Here is a 19,744-nt window from a genome sequence, read left to right on the forward strand (position 1 = left end):
GAGTGACGTTGAGCATCGTTTCGTTTGTTTGCTGGCCATCTGGATGTCTTCTTTGGAAAAATGTCTATTCATGTCTCCTGCCCAATTCTTCACTGGATTATTTGTTTTTCAGGTGTCGAGTTTGGTGAGTTCTCTGTAGGTTTTGGATACTAGCCCTTCATCCGATATGCCATTTCCAAATATCTTTTCCCACTCTGTCGGTTGCCTTTTAGTTTTAATGATTGTTTCCTTCGCAGTGCAGAAGCTTTTTATCTTCATGAGGTCCCAAAAGTTCATTTTTGCTTTGAATTCCCTTGCCTTTGGAGATGTGTGAAGTAAGAAATTGCTGCAGCTGAGGTCAGAGAGGTTTTTTTCCTGATTTCTCCTCTAGGGTTTTGATGGTTTCCTATCTCACATTCAGGTCATTTATCCATTTTGAGTTTATTTTTGTGAATGGTGTAAGAAAGTGGTCTAGTTTCATTCTTCTGCATGCTGCTGTCCAGTTCTCCCAGCACCACTTGTTAAAGAGACTGTCTTTTTTCCATTGGATACTCTTTCCTGCTTTGGCAAAGATTAGTTGGCCACACATCTGTGGGTCCAATTCTGGGTTCTCCATTCTATTCCATTGGTCTGTGTGTCTGTTTTTGTGCCGATGCCATACTGTCTTGATGATCACAGCTTTGTAGTAGAGGCTAAAGTCTGGGATTGTGAGGCCTCCCTCTTTGGTTTCTTCTTCAATATTGCTTTGGCTATTTGGGGTCTGTTGTAGTTCCATACACATTTAGGACTGCTTGTTCTAGCTTTGAGAAGAATGCTGGTGCAACTTTGATTGGGATTGCATTGAATGTGTAGATTGCTTTGGGTAGTATTGACCTTTTGGCGATATTTATTCTTCCAAACCATGAACGTGGAATGTTTTTCCATTTCTTTGTGTCCTCTTCAATTTCCTTCCTAAGCTTTCTAGAGTTTTCGGCATATAGATCTTTTACATGCTTGGTTACATTTATTCCTAGGTATTTTATGGTTCTCTGTGCAATTGTGAATGGGATCAGTTTCTTTATTTCTCTTTCTGTTGCTTCATTATTGGTGTGTAAAAATGTAACCGATTTCTGTACATTGATTTTCTACCATGCGATTTTGCTGAATTCATGTATTAGTTCTAGCAGAGTTTTGGTAGAGTCTGTCTGGTTTCCCAGGTAGAGTATCATGTCATCTGTGAAAAGTGAAAGTTTGACTTCATCTTTGCCCATTTTGATGCCCTTGATTTCATTTTGTTGTCTGATTGCTGAGGCTAGGGCTTCCAACACTATGTTAAACAACAGTGGTGACAGTGGACTTCCCTGTCATGTTCCTGATCTCAGGGGAAAAGCTCTCATTTTTTCCCCACTGAGGATGATATCAGCTGTGGGCTTTTCCTAAATGACTTTTATGATGTTAAGTATGTTCCTACTATCCTGACTTTCTCGAGGGTTTTTTCTAAGAAATGATGTTGTGTTTTTCCAAATGCTTTTTCTGCATCTTTTGACAGGATCATATGCTTCTTATCTTTTATTTTATTAATGTGACATACTACATTGATTGATTTGTGAATATTGAACCAGCTCTGCAATCCAGGAATGAATGTCACTTGATCATGGTGAATAATTCTATTTATATGCTGTTGGTTTTGATTTGCTAGTATCTTCTTGAGAATATTTGCATCCATATTCATTGGGGATAATGGCCTGTAGTTCTCCTTTATTGTGGGTTCTCTGTCTGCTTTGGGAATAAAGGTAATGCTGATTTCATAGAATGAGTCCAAAAGTCCTCCTTCCGTTTCTGTTTTTTGGAACAGCTTGAGAAGGATAGGTATTAACTCTGTTTTAAATGTCTGATAGAATTCCCCTGGGAAGCCATCTGGCACAGTACTGTTATTTGGTGTTGTTGTGTTTTTTTTTTTTTTTTTTTTTGATAACTCATTAAATTTCTTCACTAGTTATGTGTCTGTTAAAATTTTGTATTTTTTACCTTTTGAGTTTTGGTAGTGTGTGGATGTGTAGGAATTTTTCCATTTCTTCCTCGCTGTCCAGTTTGTTGGTATATAATTTTTCATACTAGTTGCTGATAATTCCTTGTATTTCTGAAGGATTGGTTGTAAGAATTCCATTTTCATTCATGATTTTATCTGTCTGAGTCTTCTCTCTTTTCTTTTTGAGAAGCCTGGCTAGAGGTTTATCAATTTTGTTTATTTTTTCACCAAAACAGCTCTTGATTTCATTGATCTGTTCTACTGTGTGTTTTTTTAATTCTGTATTGTTGATTTCTACTCTGATCTTTATTATTTCTCTTCATCTGCTGGGTTTGGGGTGTGTTTTCTGTTCTGCTTCTAGTTGCTTTAGGTGTGCTGTTAGACTTTGTATTTGCAATTTTTCTTGTTTCTTGAGATAGGCCTGGAATGCGATGTATTTTCCTCTTAGGAGTGCCTTTGCTGCACCCCAAAGGTTTGGGATTGTTGCATTTTCGTTTTCATTTATTTTAATATATTTTTTGAATTTCTTCTCTAATTGCCTGGTTTACTGATTCACTCTTTAGTAGGACGTTCCTTAACATCCATGCTTTTGGAGTTTTCCCAGACTTTTTCCTGTGCTTGATTTCAAGTTTCATAGCATTGTGATCTGAAAGTGTGCATGGGATGATCTCAATTCTTTTATATTTATTGAGGGCTGTTTTGTTACCAAGTATGTGATCTATCTTGGAGAATGTCCCGTGTTCACTCAAGAAGAAAGTGTATTCTGTTGCTTTGGGAAGCAGAGTTCTAAATATATCTGTCAAGTCCATCTGGTCCAATGTATCCTTCAGGGCCATTGTTTCTTTACTGATTCTCCGTCTAGATGATCTGTCCATTGCTGCAAGTGGAGTATTAAAGTCCCATGCAATTACCATATTCTTATCAATAAGGGCACTTATGTTTGTGATTAAGTGTTTTATATATTTGGGGGCTACCGTATTCGGTGCATAGACATTTATAATTGTTAACTCTTCCTGATGGATAGACCATGTAATTATTATATAATGACCCCCTTCATCTCTTGTGATAGTCTTTAATTTAAAGTCTAGTTTGTCCGATATAAGTATGGCTACTCCAGCTTTCTTTTGACTTCCAGGAGCATGATCGATGGTTCTCCATCCCCTCACTTTCAATCTGAAGGTGACCTGGGGTCTAAAATGAGTCTCTTGTGGACTGCAAATAGATAGGTCTTGTTTTTTATCCATTCTGATACCCTATGTCTTTTGATGGGGCCAGTTAGTCCGTTTACATTCAGTGTTATTATTGAAATATACGAGTTTAGACTCGTGTTATCTGTAGGTTTCATGCTTGTAGTGATGTCTCTGGTACATTTTGGTCCTTGCAACTTTTCAGTCACAGAGTCCTCCTTAGGATCTCTTGTTGGGCTGGTTTACTGGTGATGAATTCCTTCCGTTTTTGTGTGTTCGAGAACAGCTTTATCTCTCCTTCTAGTCTCAATGGCAGGCTTGCTGGATAAAGGATTCTTGGGGGCATATTTCTCCTGTTCATCACATTGAAGATTTCCTGCCATTCCTTTCTGGCCTGCCAAGTTTCAGTAGATAGGTCTGCTACTACCCTCATTTACCTACCCTTGTAGGTTAAGTCCCATTTATCCCTAGCTTCTTTCAGAATTTTCTCTTTATCCTTGTATTTTGCCAGTTTCACTATGATATGTTGTGCAGAGGACCGATTCAAGTTATGCCTGAAGGGAGTTCTCTGTGCCTCTTGGATTTCAATGCCTGTTTCCTTCCCCAGATTGGGGAAGTTCTCAGCTATGATTTGTTCAAGTACACCTTCAGCCCCTTTCTCTCTCTCTCTCCTTCTTCTTCTGGAATTCCTATGATACGGATATTGTTCCGTTTGATTGAATCACTTAATTCTCTAATTCTCCCCTCGTAATCCTGGATTTTTTTAATCTCTATTTTTCTCAGCTTCCTGTTTTTACATAATTTTATCTTCTAATCTACCTATTCTCCCCGCTGCCTCTTCAATCTGCACTGTGGCCGCCTCCATTTTATTTTGCACCTCATTTATAGCATTTTTTAATTCATCATGACTATTTCTTAGTCCCTTGATCTCTGTAGCAGTAGATTCTCTGCTGTCCTGTATGATTTTTTCAAGCCCAGCAATTAATTTTATGACTATTATTCTAAACTCTTGTTCAGTTATGTTGCTTAAATCTGTTTTGATCAATTCTTTAGCAGTCGCTACTCCCTGGAATTTCTTTCAGGTGAATTCTTCCGTTTCATCATTTTAGCTAGTTTTCTGTCCCTTATGAGTTTTAAAATTTGTTGTGTGCTCTGCACCTGTGAGCACTGCTATATTAAAGGGTGGTCATACACTGTCCAGGGCCTGGCCCCTCAGGAGGTATTTTTTTGGAAAGTGTTACTTGCTCTCTGTTGTGACTTTGGTTAGTTCAGTTCCCTACTCATAGTCATGTCTTGGACCCTCCACCAGGTGTGCTTTGATTTTTTCCTTGACATACCCCTGTAAAGGAAAGCAAACAGACAGTCAAACAGGAGACAAGAACATGCAAACACACAAACATATAAAACAAACAAACAAACAAACAAACAAAAACAATCCAACAGCAAAAGTCCAGAAACACCAGCTAAAAGTAAAGAACAGGGTGGAGGCGGTGCTGATGGAAGAGCACATACAAAGAGAGAAATGACAGGGGCGGGGAAAAAGAAAAAATAAACACTAACCACACAGAGAGACTAAAAGACTTAATCCAGAGAAAGAGCAAGGAAAATAAGGAAGGAGGCGGGGAAAAGAAATGAGAATAAAATTACCCAGACAAAGAAACTATATGGCTTGATTATTCCAGAGAGAGAGAAAGGAATGTAAAGAACGAGGTGTAGAACATGTATCAAGAGAATGGATTAAATATGTCTGTGTAAACCAACCAATAACCAGAGGAATCAGCCTAGAGGAGGGAAGAGATAAGAGGGAGAAATGGAGGGGGGGAGAATATATCTATATAGCAAGAAGTGTCCCAGAATTAATCCAGGCAATGCAGCAGCACTGGTCAGGAGGAGAGGTCTGTCTGGTCCTACAGTGTCTACCCAGCTCCAGTAGATACACAGTTACCCAGCATGGAAGGACCTGGTTTGGCGTAGGCTGGTCCCGCCTCCACTGTGGGCCCTGCAGACTGATCCCTGAGGCCCCACCTTGGTGGTGGTGGGGAGAAAAATGGCAACCCCCCAGTCTCTTCTCCATGACCCAGTGTCCCGAATCACTCCTTTGGAGCTCTCCTCCCTGTGCCGCAGGCGCAGACAAGGCTGTCTGTCTTGCTCCTCCAACTCCTTTGCCCTGGAGGCTTGGCTGGGAGTTAAACTCAGCCTCCGTGTGCCCCAGTACTGGGGAAGCACTTCCCGATATGAGGTCCCGGCTGCTTTTGTCCTGTGCCGCAGCCCTTCAGGGGAGGGGACCGGTTTCTCCTAATGTGGACAGCGCCCCTGATCTCCCAGTGAACCCGGGGGTGGCTCCCCTCCTCCCCAGGTGTGCTAACAGGGCAGCGGACCCCAGTCCAAAGATGGGATCTGCAGTTAGAGATCCTCTAGCCTGCAGTTAGAGATGGGATCCCTCTCCATCCTGGTCCGAGGTTCTTCCTCTTGTCCAGATACAGTCCTACACTTCCCCAGCCACTCTTTGTCTCTCAGCAGAAGGGGATCCCTCCCCTCTGTGCCTACACAGCCCATTTTATCTCCCCCAGTTTGCAATCACCCATCTATGGTCTCTCAAGCTGTCCCAGTTTCTCCCTTGTAGACTCAGTCTCTTTTCCTCCCAAACTCTTGGGGTTCAGAGTCCTTTCACTTCAGTCCTTCTTTGTTTGGGAGACATGGGAAATACAGATCCCCTACTTCTCTGCCATGTTGTGAGCCTCATTTGTTTCTTAAATGCCACATATGAGTGAGGTGATATAATATTTGTCTTTCTCTGACTGACTTATTTCACTTAACATTATGCTCTCTAGCTCCATTCATGTTGTTTCAAATGGCAAGGTTTCATCTTTTTTATGGCTGAATAATATTCCTGTGTGTGTGTGTGTGTGTGTGTGTGTGTGTGTCACTTCTTCTTTATCTATTCATCTTCTGGTGGGCACTTGGACTGCTTCCATAATTTGACTATTGTAAATAATGCTGCAATAAGCATAAGGATGCATGTATCCTTTTGAATTAGTGTTCTTGTACTTTTGCATAAATACCCAGTAGTGCGATTACTGGATTGTAGGGTAGTTCCATTTTTAACTTTCTGAGGAAACTCCATACTGTTTTTTACAGTGGCTGCACCCGTTTTCATTCCCACCAACAGTGCAAGAAGTTTCCTTTTTCTCCACATTGTCGGCAACACTTGTCATTTCTTGTGGTTTGGATTGTACCCATTCTCATAGGGGTGAGGTGATACCTCATTGTGGTTTTGATTTGTATTTCCCTGATGATAAGTGATGTTGGGCACCTTTTCTTTTTTTAACTTTTTAATGTTTATTTATTTTTGAGAGACAGAGAGAGGAAGAGACAGAGAGTGAGCAGGGGAAGTGCAGAGAGAGAGGGAGACACAGAATCCGAAGCAGGCCCCAGGCTCTGTCTGGTGGACATCTGTATGTCTTCTGTGGGTAAATGTCTGTTCGTGTCCTCTACCCATTTTTAAATTGGATTATTTGACTTTTGGATGTCACAACAGCACTTCTAAATCATCAGTCACATCTCCAATGATTTGAAATGCTGCTTTAATCACATCCTAATCTTGAAAATATAATTAGGTTGTATTAGTATCATGTTTTCTGTTTCATTAGTCATGCTGTCAATTCACGAGTCAACATCATCTTCTTGTATTGTACACTATGTATTGTGTGCTTTAGTATCTGATAAGACCAACTGTCACATCCTCCCATTACACTTATTTTCCAGATTTATTTCACAATTGCTGTTTATTCTACCAAACAATCTGACAATCAACTTATCTAAGCCTATCAAAACAGCTAATGGCATGTTAATGGGATTGCATTAAGTTAGTAAATTAACTTAGGGTCATTGGGACCATTATGATCTTGAGTTCTTACCTAAGAATATGATATGTCTTTCTACTGCCTCAAGTTTAATTTTGTGGGGTTTTTCTTTATGCATTGTCCATTGCTAGCTGAGTTTATGACCAATCATTTCCTTCTCGCCCATTATGCCGTATAATGATTTGTTTGTTTGTTTGTTTGTACATAAGAAGGTTATTGAGTTCTGATGTTGACAGCATAACCTGCTACTTTCCTAGATTCTCTTTTTGTTTGTTGTACTTTTCCTAGCGTTGGGGGGGGGGTGGTTTCCAACATGTAATCATACTATCAACAAATACAGAGAATTTTAGCTCGTCCTTTGCTTCTAATTGCTTGCCCTTGTCAGTTGTATTCATAACACCTCTCACATGGTGGCGAATATTGGAGGAGAAAAGTAGGCATCGTGTCTTGCTTTTGGCTTCATAAGGAAAGCCTCTAGTGATTCTCCATTAAGCAGGGTGCTGGGGCTTTGTGTGTATGTGTGTATGTGTATGTATGTATGTGGGAGGCCGGACCCCAGTGTCAGGCTGATACCGGGTTGAGCAACGGCTCCCTGTTGACTCAGCCAACCCGGTGGTGCCCCCTCCCATTCCCCCACTTGCAAAGGCATACGAAAGCCTTGTCAAGGCTGAGAAAGCTAATTCCTGAAGCCTGTGGTCTGTGGGTGTTGGCAGTAATGTTACCCCCCTTTTCTACCCCGGGTCAAATAGAAACAAACATGGGAACTGTGTTTTGCTAGCAATCTATCAACAAGGTCTTGTTGTGACCCGTTTAGAAAGTTCACAAGGTACACAGAACTAAATGTTTTGGTTGGCAGCGATCATGTGAAACCTGTTTATTCTTAGAATGATCTGACCCATAAGAGTCTTGATATAAAAGATTGTGTACAGCAACAATAAAGCCGTCACTTGGGCCATCAGCCCCGGGAACCCTCCTGTTCCCAAACTGGCTTCTCTTCTCTTTTTTTTCTTACACTCCTCCCCTACCCTCAGGACCCTGATCTTGGTGTTTGTTGCGCCGGTGGCAACAAGTGGAGCCCGAACAGGGACCTGAGACAACAAGGAGGAAAGCGAAAGCAGATCGCACGGCATCTAATTCAGGTAGGGGAACTGTGCCAGCAGCACAGACGACGGGAGTAAAACTATGGGACAGAAACAGTCTACGGAACAGGGATATTTTGTAACTGCCTTGCAGGCTCTTATGAAGGAGAAGGGAATTAAGGTTTCTCAGTCAGCCCTTAGGGAATTTTTTGACATAGTGCATGATTATTGCCCATGGTTTCCAGACGGCGGTACAGTTGATTTAAAGGATTGGCAGCGAGTTGGTCAGAAACTTAAGAATCAAATGAAGATTTGTGGGGCTGCGGTTCCAGGGACCTTGTGGTCTACTTGGACCTGTATTAAAGAGGTCCTTGATCCTGGAGGTTGCTGCAGGATTTGAGAGCAATTAATGCTATCATGAAGCCCATGGGGGCTTTACAACCTGGCCTCCCTTCCCCATCGGCCATTCCTTTACAATATCAATTACTAGTTTTGGACTTAAAAGATTGTTTTTTTACCATTCCGTTAGCCCCTGGTGACGGAGAACATTTTGCATTCTCCCTGCCTTCCACTAACTTACAGGAACCTGCTAAGCGGTATCAGTGGAAGGTCTTACCGCAAGGCATGGCTAACAGTCCAACTTTACGTCAAGAGTTCGTGGCCAGAGCAATTACCCCTTTTAGACAGAGCTTCCCCCATGTATATTGCATCCATTATATGGACGACTTACTTTTGGCTGCTGAAACTGAGGAATTATTACAGGAGTCTTTTATTTCTCTTCAAAGATGCCTTAAAGCATATAATTTGATTGTTGCCCCTGAGAAAGTTCAAAAGGAAGCCCCTTTTGAATACCTAGGGTATCTCATCTCCAAATCAACTGTTCGACCTCAGAAAGTATCAATTAAAACCGGACATTTGACTACTCTAAATGATTTTCAGAAATTATTAGGAGATATAAATTGGATTAGAAATACACTAGGGGTCACCACAGAACAATTACTGCCTTTGTTTAATATTCTAAAAGGAGATAGTTCTCCAGCGTCCCCGTGAAGTCTCACTCAAGAAGCTAAAGAAGCTATAAGACATATAGAACAGGCCATTCAGCAGGCCCAAGTCACTAGAATTGACCTTTCTCAGCCTTTGCATCTAATAATATTAAAACCTCAGGTCATCCCCTTTGCAATTCTGTGGCAATCTCATGGCCCACTTGAATGGCTACATTTAGCCTTACACTCCCTGCATGTCATTAATCCTTTGCTATCTATGGTTTGTCTTCTTATCATTAGAGGAAGATCCTGAGCTGTTCAGCTCTTTGGACACGATCCAGAATTTATTGCATGTGCCTTTCTGACACAGAAGCTGGTGGACGCTGCTTTTGCCCAGTCCATCGAATGGCAATTCGCCTTGGCTAATTTTACAGGCCAAATTAAATTTCATCTACCTTCTGTATCTTTAATACAAGGTTTCAGTCTTATAGATATTTTGCCCTATAATCCTATTGTTTGTCAGCCGATTGAAGATGCTGCTTCCATCTTTGTGGATGCTAGTAAAGAGGGTAAAATTGCAGTGTATTATGTCACTTCCCAACATAAAAATTTGATCACTTTAAATTATACGACTAAATCTGTCCAAAGGGCCGAGCCTTGTGCTGTACAGGTAGCCCTAAAAACTTACCCGGAATCTATAAATGTCTATTCTGACAGTCAGTACATTGTCAAAGCCGTGTTGCAGCTTCCCACTGCCTTTATACTGACAGCGGATGAGGAACTTTATCATCTATTTCATGCTATACAAAAACTTCTTAATTTACGGCACAGTCCAATTTATATTTCCGACATTCGAGCTCACACCGATCTACCTGGTCCCCTAGCTGCTGGGAATCGGATAGCCGATGCAGCAACCCATTTACTGCAAGTTCTGCCCATTACCACTCCTTTGGAAACAGCCAAAAGGTGTCATGATAATTTTCATCAGAATGCGGCAGCCCTTCGACAAGAATTCAAAATATCTCATGAGGTGGTCAGACAAATTGTTAAACAACGCAACATCTGTCCACAATTCTTCCCACAGCCGGTCTATGCCATTAATCCCCGAGGTCTTCGGCCCAATGATTTGTGGCAAATGGACATCACACAATATTTACCTTTTGGGAAATTGCAATATATACATGTGCCTGTTGATACTTGCTCAGGCTATATACATCTTCAGCCCACTCAGGAGAAGCATTTGTTGATGTTCAAAATCACCTATTTTCTGCCTTTGCAGCAATGGGCAAACCTCGTAAAATAAAAACTGACAATGGTAGTGCTTTATCCCACAAACCATTTTGCAATCCCCTGAAGGAAGAATTCATTCTGATCTTTGGAAGTTATATGCTGCCTTTGATAAAATATATACTAATGACAGTTTTAGTTTTCCAGAATATTATCTTTCTCCAGTTCTACAATTGCGTGCCTGTGTTCCACCTCCCTACTATTTGATTGTTGGAGATGGGACCATTACTCCAGTGAAAGAAGATCGTCATCAGTTATACCAGCTGACTTGTCCTGCTTGTGTTTTGACCAATTGTCTACCAGTAGATGGACCCTCTAGAAGTGAAATGAAGGTTTATCTACTCTTACAACCTCCCTATTGGATGTTGCCAGTAAATGTTACAGGACCTTGGTATCCTAATTATGGAATGCAATTTGCCTTAGAAATCAGTAAACGGCTGTGCAGGACCAGACGGTTTCTTGGACTCTTGATTGCTGGACTCATAGCAGCAGTGACTGTAATTGCCTCTGCAACTGTATCTGTAATATCCTTACATGTAAGTGCCCAAACAGCATCCCATGTAAATGAATTGGCTCATAATGTATCCAAGGTGTTTGCCGCTCAAGAGCGAATAGACCGTAAATTGGAAGCCCAATTGGAGGCACTACAAGAAGCATTGATATATCTTGGTGATCAGTTTGCTGTTTTGCGTACCAGACTTTCTATAATTTGTCATGATGCATATAAGCATATCTGTGTTACCCCTTTAGAGTATACTAATATGACATGGGGACAAGTGCGTCGTCATTTACAAGGGGTTTGGCATGACACTAACACTAGCTTAGACCTCTTACAGCTACAAGAAGAGATAAATGCTATTGCAAGTAGCTCACTCAGTTTCCCTGACCCTGGAGATCTCGCTGGAACCATACTGCACCAACTTAATGGGTTTAATCCATTTAATATTCTTCAGCATTCCTTTTGGATCTTTATTGGAATTGTTTCCGTAATATCTGTTATACTTGTCTTGCTGTGTTGTTTCTGGAGATGGGGTCTCACTGCCTTTACCACGTACCAAGCCAGGATGCACATGTTGCAATTACAAACAATAGGGGGAAATGTGGGAGTGAGTGCCAGGCTGAGACCGGGTTGAGCAACGGCTCCCTGTTGACTCAGCCAACCCGGTGGTGCCCCCTCCCATTCCCCCACTTGCAAAGGCATACGAAAGCCTTGTCAAGGCTGAGAAAGCTAATTCCTGAAGCCTGTGGTCTGTGGGTGTTGGCAGTAATGTTACCCCCCCTTTTCTACCCCGGGTCAAATAGAAACAAACATGGGAACTGTGTTTTGCTAGCAATCTATCAACAAGGTCTTGTTGTGACCCGTTTAGAAAGTTCACAAGGTACACAGAACTAAATGTTTTGGTTGGCAGCGATCATGTGAAACCTGTTTATTCTTAGAATGATCTGACCCATAAGAGTCTTGATATAAAAGATTGTGTACAGCAACAATAAAGCCGTCACTTGGGCCATCAGCCCAGGGGACCCTCCTGTTCCTAAACTGGCTTCTCTTCTCTTTTTTTTCTTACATTCCTCCCCTACCCTCAGGACCCTGATCTCGGTGTTTGTTGCGCCGGTCGCAACATATGTATATATGTATATACACAAATATATGTACATATTATCCTCTGCTTTCTACCTTCTGGAGTTCTATAACATGAATGGATCAATGGATGAATGTGAATGGGTATTGATGCTGTCAAATGCCTTTTCTGCATCTGTGGAGGTGGTCATGTAATTTTTCTCTTCAGCTCTATTAATACAACAGTCATATTATTAGATTTCATGACATTACACCTTTGCAGTCTTAGGATAAACTGCACCGTGTCATGAACTGGTGTGTGTGTGTGTGTGTGTGTGTGTGTGTGTGTATGCTTGTGTCATAGGATTGTGTTTGCTGATATTTAAGAAACTTCCTTCGTCATATTCTTCTGTGCAATTAGACTGTAATTTTCATTTTTGGTGAAAATTTGCTAGATTTTGGAATCAATTATGTACTTGGTTCATCATCTTATCATTAAACGTTTGGTAGAATTTGCCTGAGGAAAGTACCACTCCAGTCACTTTTCTTTCTTTCTTTTTGTTTAATATAATTTATTGTCAAATTGGCTTACATAGAGTGTGTAAAGTGTGCTCCTGGCTTTGGGGGTAGATTCCCATGGTTCATCGCTTATGTATAATACCCAGTGTTCATCCCATCAAGTGCCCTCCTCAATGCCCATCACCCATTTTCCCCTCTCCCCCCAACAGACACATGATAAGTTGCTCAACATCACTCATCATCAGGGAAATACAAATCAAAACCACACTGAGCTACCACCTCACACCAGTCAGAGTGGCTAAAATGATGAACAACTCAGGAAACTACAGATCCTGGCAAGGATGTGGAGAAACGCGAACCCTCCTGCCCTGTTGGTGGGAATCCAGTCGCTTTTCTACGGGAGGAATCTTGAGCCAGTTCATCTATTTCTTCCAAGTAATGGGTTTGTTTAGACCTTCTGTCTCAACTGGGGTCAACTGGGGTAAGTTGTAATTTTCTAGAAATACGTCCATTTCATCTATGTGTTCAAGTGTAGTTGAATAGAGTTGTGCAAGTTCTTCACTTGAGAGTCTTAAGATCTTCCTTTGTTTTGATGACAATTTCCCACTTGTTACTTGAAATGTTCTGTGTCTGTCCTTTCCTGCCTGTTTTCTTGATTACTATACCATTGATTTGTGCATCTTGTTGGTCCCTCCTGAACAAGCCTGCCAATATCTTTATGCATAAGTTCTATTGTAGTTTTGTTTTCTAACCCTTTTATTTCTACTTTTACTTTTAATGATTCTCTCTGTCTACATTCTTTTAGTTTCCATTGTGGTCCTTTATCTGGCTTTTTGACTGAATGTTTTATTTATTTATGCTTATTTTTATTGACACAGGTATTTTTACCATAAAATTTACTCTGACAATTGTTCTAGCTTCCAATTCTGATATATTGCATTTTCATTATCATTACTCCCATCAAATTCTGTAGTTTTAACCTGAATTTTCCACTTATTTCTAAGATTTGTTTAACAGCCTCAGAAAGAGTCAGTTTTCACGAATGTTCCATGCTCGTCTGAAGAGTAGATGTATTACCTAATGTAAAGCTTCAGAATTCAGATGTCTATCTATAAGGTGTGTCTTTTGCATTCTGATGTTTAGATCTTCTGTATGATTATTAGATTTTTGGGGGGCAAACTGGTCATTCTTGGAATGAGGGACTTGTGTTAAAATCATTGGTCATCAGTGTCTTTCTTCCTATTTATCCTTATACTTCCTACAGTTTTTGCTCTATGAATAGCTTTGCTGTGTGACTGGGTACATAATTATTCATAACTCACATCTTCCTTGTAAATTTTATCCTTTAGCTTTATCAATGGTGCTCTTTTTTTTCTCATCTAAATCATTTTGATGTCAATTCTATCTTCTTGAATGTCAGGATTGTAAACACTGCTTTCTTTTTTATTTGCAATTGGCTTAACCATGTGAATGACATTGTTTTAGGTGTATCTCTTGAAAGAGAATGGTTTTGGATGTTGCTTCCATGGCAATCTTGAAATATTTCTACCATTTACACTTTTTGATAGGATCACTATGTTTGGTCATTTGGCTCTGATCTGTTATAATGTTCATACACACATATAAACTATATATGTAACCTCAGTAGGTCTTTTCACTAGGTTGTCCACTTCACTCTCTCCTTTTTGTTGGTGTTCAGAATGGTTATTATTTTTTTCCAGTAGTTACTTCCATTACTCCTTAATAGCCTACTTAATATTCTTGATATGGAATGGACACTTATTTGTAAATAAATAGGTGGGCAAAGGATATCAATACATAATTCACATAAAACCAATACACATACAAACTGTCAGCTATATGATTGAATTAGTTCTGGAGATCTAGTGTACAGCATGGTGACCATAGTTAATAGTATTGTATCGCATACTTGAAATTTGTTAAGAGGCTAGGTCTCAAGAGTTCTCATTAAAGAAAAGTAACCATGTGACGCAACGGATGTGTTAATTAGCTTGATTGTGGCAATCATTTTGCAATGTATACGTATATCGAATCATCAAATTGTACACTTCAAAATATATACAATTTTAATTTCTCAAATATACTTTAATATGGCTGAGGAAAAAACCAACTGCACACCCAGTGCCCTTTTAACATATGCTTAATCAAAATAATTAGAGAAATACAAATTAGTACCCTGGGCTATCATGCTAAGTGCAACAGGCACGTTGCTGAAAAGAATATATAATGCTATCTCAATTTTACAAAAGGATATATGTATGTGAATATGTTTTGTGTATTTCAACACACATGCATACACACGCATCTCTAAGTAGGTGAATGTGTACACACACACACACACACACACACACACACATGCACGTCTCTAAGCAGGTAGATGTATGGGATCGTGAGTACTGAGTTCCTGAGTTCCTTTCATAAGCCTGACTGACCTCAGTTGTCTGTAAAATGGTCATAGTAATACTTACCTCACAAAGCTGTTATGAGTAGAGAAGACAAAAACTATAGAAAATGTGTGACACATAATGCTTAAATAAATTAAAGTTTGTTCTCCCCTGTGTTCTTCCTCTCACAAAAGGGCTCATTTAAGCATGGATAGCTCATAGAGGTACTTGGATCGGAGGTAGCAAGAAACAAAATGTATACACACTTATATGATAAATGAGCTTTGCTGTCATTTCTTTGTAGGAGGAGATACCGACACATGGTGTGGGAGAGGAAGCAAATCATCCCCTAACTACTTTTTATTTGATGTGTGTTATCCTACTTGCCACAAATATGCCACTCATAGATCATTCCTGCTAATGTTTTCACCTGCATTGTATTCTTCCAAAAGTTTTCTTATGCAGGTGTTTAGATATTTCTGCATGCATGTATTTATATGTTTATATTCAAAAGATGAGGTCTCAGGTTTCATGTAGTCTTATAAACTTATATCACTCTAGTGGATTTATTTGTGTCCCCCAAAAGGTATGTCCAAATCCTAACCCCCATATCTGTCAACATGACCTCATTTCAAAATAGAGTCTTTGCAAATGTGATTAAGTTAAAGATCTCGAGATGAGATTACCCTGAATTTAAGGTGTTTCCTAGATTCAATGACTGCTGTCCTCCTAAGAGAAACAAAAGAGAGATTGCACACACACACAGGGAAGAAGATGAGTCGCACTGCCACAAACCAAGGAAAGCCAGGAGCTACCAGAAGTTGGAAGAGGTAAGGAAGGATTCTCTTCTTGAGGCTTCAGGGAGAGTGCGGCCTTACTAACACCTTCTGGTCTCCATAACTGTGAGACACTAAATTCCCCTTGTTTTATGTCACAAATTTTGTCATATTTTTTTTAATTGAAGCCCTAGGAAACTAATACACCTATTAGCAACATACTTCAGTGTCATCGGTTGTGAATTCATGTCAGTCTATATCCTTTTTTTTTTAATTCCTGTGGGAATGGTAATATCAATTATGATATGTAAAAATAGATATGGCTGAAAATTTCTTATGTGCTAATATTTTATGAATTGTTTCATTTAATGGCCACAGCACTCCTACGAGGTAGATACTGCTGCCAATTCCTATTTTGTAGGCAAAAAGTTGAGGGACACAAAGAACAAGGATTTGGCCAAGACCGCACATTTAAGGAGCAGGACAGCTTGGGTTTGTACCCAGTACTTCATGCTCCAGAGCATGCCCCATGCCTAGGAAACTGTCAAAGATTTGCTGTTCATTAACAGAAGCAGTGTGCACAAATATTATTATTTTAGGAGGTTATTTAAATGAATATTCAGTATGTGTCAATATACGTATATGAAAAAAGTTGGACCTGGTGACAAAAGATGGCTTGCGATCTTGGTGAAAGCACATTCATTGCAATTATGGGGAAGGAAGACACAGTGCAGTGAGGTAAGGAGTCAATGGGAAGTGAAGAATGATAACAGGAAATGCAGGAAATGACTTCTGTAACTTTGTCTTTGAAGGAATCAAGGAAAGAGGAAGAGACAGAGAGAGGGAGAGAGAGAGAGAAAGGGAGAAAGAGAGAGGAAAGGTGAGAGAGAGAGAGAAAGAAAAGAAGAGAGAGAGAGGGAGAGAGAGGGAGAGAGTGAGAGCGCGCCACCTCTGGCTTAAAGGAGATGAGGGGTCCAAGGAGAGACTTTTTTCTTGTTTTTAATCTTTAATGCCTTGAAAGGGCTAATTTAAAAGTTCGTGTGAAGGAGCCATCTCATCTCAGATTTAACACTTGATTTTGCCCACATATTTATTTCTCTTCTTACTCTCTTGTTTTAGAGTTAATGAAATGACTCTAATGGAACAGTATGAGTTTTAAGTTGAGTACCACATATATTTAATTATCAGTGAATGAAATAAATGAATAACTGTGTATCAAAGAAATGTTAGCAATTTGTAGGTTTTTGCCTCTCAGGGAGGCATCAGACAGCTGAAATCCTGGTGGATGTGGTGAGATAACATATGAAATGAAGACCCCTGTACTGATGACTGCACAAAAGGTCCAAATTTTTCCTATAAATGTATTAGCGTTCCGAGCAGTCCAGGAGCAGCAGTTAAGCTAATACCACACTGTTTCCCTGGTGTCATTTCTCACTGAGCTCATCAGGTGAGTCAAAAACAAGCCTGTCTTTCCAGCGTGGGGAACTGAATTAGGTTCTGCTCAGAGGCAGGATGGTATTAAACAGCCCTTTGGGGCTTCTGAGTCACTGAAGAAAGTAGAGAACCTTCCCTCCAATATCAAGGGCACTCAAAGGCAATTTTATTGACTTATTTTTTTTTTGATGTTTATTTATTTTTGACAGAGAGAGAGAAAGAGAGAGAGAGAAAGAGAGAGAGAGAGCATGAGCTGGGGAGGGACAGAGAGAGAGGGAGACACAGAATCTGAAGCAGGCTCCAGGCTCTAAGCTGTCAGCACAGAGCCCGACACGAGTCTCAAACACGCTGACCCCAAGACCATGACCTCAGCCCAAAGCTAAGACTGGACGCTTAACCGACTGAGCCACCCAGGTGCCCCGATTATTATTTTTTTTAACTGAGTGTGGGTCACGGTTATGGACTGAATGCTTCAGTCCACCTCCCCATGCCCCCATGCCCCCATGCCCCCACACCCTGGCCAAATTCATGTGTAAGTTCTATCCCCTAAGATGATGGAATTTGGAGTGGGGCTTTCAGGAGCTCATTAGGATTGAATGAGGTCATAAGGGTATGACCCTCATGATGGGATTAGTGTCCTTAGAAGAGGAAATACTAGAGATCTTGCCCTCTCTCTCTCTCTCCCTCTCTGCCAACTGAGGACTCAGCAAGAAGACAGCCATGTATAAGCCAGGAAGAGAGCTCTCCCCACATACCAACTGTGCTGGAATCCTGGTCTTGGACTTCCAGCCTCCATAACTGCAAAAAAAAAAAAAATGCATTTTTGTTGTTTAAGTCACCCAGCCTATGGTATGTTGTTATGAGTGCCCAAGCTGATTAATGTGTTCACCTTTTCCTCATTTGTATGTCTTGTAATATTTTTAAAAATTAGACCTTTTACATAATACATGTTTGCAACTCTGGCTTCTGATATTTTTCAACAATTTTGCTGTTGCTAGATCTATATTGTTTGTTTGTTTAGCCATATGTCTTGAAGAAACCTTTGAAATTTGCTTCCTTTGTCAAATACAGCAGATGATGCCTTGTTTAGTGTGTGTGTGTGTGTGTGTGTGTGTGTGTGTGTGTATGTGTACATTTGTGCACATGTAGGAGCATGTCTTGCTCAGTTTTGTTCTTGCTTCTATAGGTCTGTCTTATTAAGGGCATCCACTGGTTCTGTGTAGTCTAAAGATGAATAAATGATTGGATAGAGTTTGTGCTCCAACAACTCCAGCCAGTAAGGCTTCTGTGCTCTGTCATTATATCTGTGTGTGGGTAGGGGATTGCATTCAAAGTTCTGGGTTCTTGTCACATCTCCTCTGTCTGTGAATGCTTGGTTCTCTCAGGGCTGGGGCCCTGGCTAGGGTTTGGGTTAGGTCTCAAGAGGGGACAGGGCCTGGACCCCCAGCAGTGCAGTAGTCTCCCCAGAGGGCTGAGTTGAGGGCACAGGTTAGGATGCGGGTCAGGCTCAGTCCTTGGGTTCAGGTTAGGATGCAGGTCAGGCTCAGTCTTGGGTTCAAGTGCCAGCCTCTGGTGTGGGCCAAGCTTAGCTTTGACCTCAGCATCCCCCTTGTGCAGCTCCATCCCTGCTTTAGAGATGGCATGACGACTTTCCAGGTTCCAGCTCAATAATCTTGCACCGGTTCTGGGCTCCAAATCCATTCTGTTGTCAGACCTAGGAATTGGGCCCCCATAAGGAAAGAGCCTTGGCTATAGATAGGGTTAGATCCCAGGAGGGTTCAGGGGCTGAACCGACAGCAGTCCAGTGAGTTCCCTGGAGGGCTGAGTTGAGGGAGCCTGTTAGGATGTGGGACAGGCATAGGGTTTGGGTGCAGTGGACGACCGATTGTGTGTCCCATGCTTAAGTTTGGGCCCCAGATCCTCCTCTGAGGCTCCATTCAGGCCCTGGAAACTCACCACTAGTCAGGAGTGTTTGGACAGCTGGGCCCTTTCTGATCTCTGCTATGCATTCATGTAGCTGCAGCCAGGAACATGCTCACCGCAACCATGACCACGAGCTCAGGCTAGCAGAGTCATTACAGCTCCCACCTATCCACTTCAGAGATCATCAATGCCACCAACAGCTTCCCAAATTCAGCCAATCCCTTTAAGCACATCAGAAAACTTCCTGTTCCTCCTGACCTGCCACACTGTAGAATTCCATACCTATCAAGCTGGGGGATGGAATGAAATGGAATGGGAGCAGCCCCACCCAAACATCACAGAATCCCACTATTTTATGTAAAGTTCAGCAGTTTTCAAAACATTCAGATTATTGTACACCTCTGGTCGCTTTCCAAGGCATGGAAATGGCTGGTTATTAAAATGTTGTCCAGCATGATAGTTGCTTTCTTGGGGACAGGAACTGCCAGTCCTCTCAGTGGCCATAGCCAGAAATCCTCCTCCTTTTTCTGAACCCGACCTTCTTTCACAATTGTAATATTGCTCTTGTTGGCTCCTCTCTGAGCTCCCAAAATAGAGAAACACTTTGTGATGTCAGCTTTGGGTCTGGGCACTCCACTGTGGCTACTGCTTTCCTCCTCATGCTCTAGTGATGACTCAGCCTACAAAGCTGTACACTCTGGCCTCTTATTGAGTAAGAGTTGCCTCAAGTCTTCATTAAA

The 19,744-nt window shown here is 41.1% G+C and overlaps 1 pseudogene; it reads right to left on the bottom strand.

Annotated features, from left to right (window-relative positions):
• Window positions 1–12,075: 12,075 nt before the first annotated feature.
• The window catches only part of LOC106976277 (NADH dehydrogenase [ubiquinone] 1 beta subcomplex subunit 5, mitochondrial-like), a 48,856-nt pseudogene continuing 41,187 nt past the window's right edge, over window positions 12,076–19,744 (bottom strand).

The sequence above is a fragment of the Acinonyx jubatus genome, chromosome X, assembly GCF_027475565.1.
Source record: "Acinonyx jubatus isolate Ajub_Pintada_27869175 chromosome X, VMU_Ajub_asm_v1.0, whole genome shotgun sequence".
In the NCBI taxonomy this organism is placed as follows: Eukaryota; Metazoa; Chordata; class Mammalia; order Carnivora; family Felidae; genus Acinonyx; species Acinonyx jubatus.